This window comes from Centruroides sculpturatus, unplaced genomic scaffold, assembly GCF_000671375.1.
Source record: "Centruroides sculpturatus isolate CEXI.00-Female unplaced genomic scaffold, Cexi_2.0 scaffold12, whole genome shotgun sequence".
NCBI lineage: Eukaryota > Metazoa > Arthropoda > Arachnida > Scorpiones > Buthidae > Centruroides > Centruroides sculpturatus.
Window position 1 is genome coordinate 1,650,939 of NW_019384438.1, and position 1,581 is coordinate 1,652,519.

A 1,581-nucleotide genomic window follows, 5' to 3' on the forward strand; every position below is an offset into this window, starting at 1 on the left:
AACCGACCGTCCTAGTCGGCAAATTTCAAATGTCCGCTAGTGATGTGGCGCTACAATATTTGGCTATGTCTTGGCTACTTTAATATTATTTTTACGTGTTTTAGCTGGCAACACTGGATCGACCATGAAAGGGAGCCAGTATTTAAACGAAGCTTAATTTTCTAATTTTTAACGATACAATAGCGACGATTATTATTTTAAAAAATTTTTGTTAGGCTTAACATCGATGAAAATTCAACGCGAAGTAGGTTAATAGCGATATACTAATACACTAATTACATGAAATATAATAATATACTACACTAATAATGGATTTTTTCATACTTTTCGGTTATCCGACTTTTCAATTATCCGACCAACCCCAGTCCCCAACTGAGTCGGATAATCGAGGCTCTACTGTAAAACATTACTCTTATCAGAATTTTTGTTTTTTAATCTATGGAGAATATTCTTTATTCAAAAGTGTTCAACAACTTTTACATTTAAACTTTATAATTTGTAAAGCAAGATTTGGGAAAATTTCTCTTTCAGAGATATACAAAACTTAGTTAATTTTATTGTTTCATCTAACTATATTAATTAAATGCATATGACAAACTCAAAAAATATTCTGACTTGTCTTAATTATAAATTTCATCCTTTCTCGAACTTTTTATGAATAATATCTGTAACAAAGTATAAATTTTCTGTTGTTTATTATCTGTGCACGTAAATTTAAAACACTAATCGCACTATTAAAATGATCTATTGTGTATGATTTGGTTCAGAGGTGTATAAAGATCAAGTATGAAGTTAAATGTTCAGAAAAAATAATCAGCTGTATTTTCACTTTATACTCACTCCATATTACGACAACTAGAAAAAATAATCTATTTCGTCATGATTTGTTCTGACGACCACAAAATATAATGTATACTTTGGTGGGTTGACGTCATTCAGCTGACCAATCAGCGCTTTGTGCCATCTAGATATTTAGTCGCATGTATCTACCGATTCTGCTAGTAGCAAATTATTTCAATTATAAGTCTATGAAAGTATCCCAAATTTCTCCCAAATTATCGAAATTTAAAACAAAAATTTNAAATACTTACAGTATTATTGATTGTTAAATAATTTATACAAGAATTCTATATCTTTAATTTGAAAAATGGTCATACAAATTTGATTAAACATATTTACAGATATATCCATGATGAAACTGAATATATGAAATTTCTGTAAATTTGAAAAGCATTGTTTCTTAACACAGATTTTGAACTGACATTCAAAAGCACAAAATGTCTATTGACAGAAAGAACTGTCGATTCTAACTACAGTAGAGCCTCGATTATCCGACCCCCGATTAACCGACCGTCCTAGTCGGCAAATTTCAAATGTCCGCTAGTGATGTGGCGCTACAATATTTGGCTATGTCTTGGCTACTTTAATATTATTTTTACGTGTTTTAGCTGGCAACACTCATTCGACCATGAAAGGGAGCCAGTATTTAAACGAAGCTTAATTTTCTAATTTTTAACGATACAATAGCGACGATTATTATTTTAAAAAATTTTTGTTAGGCTTAACATCGATGAAAATTCA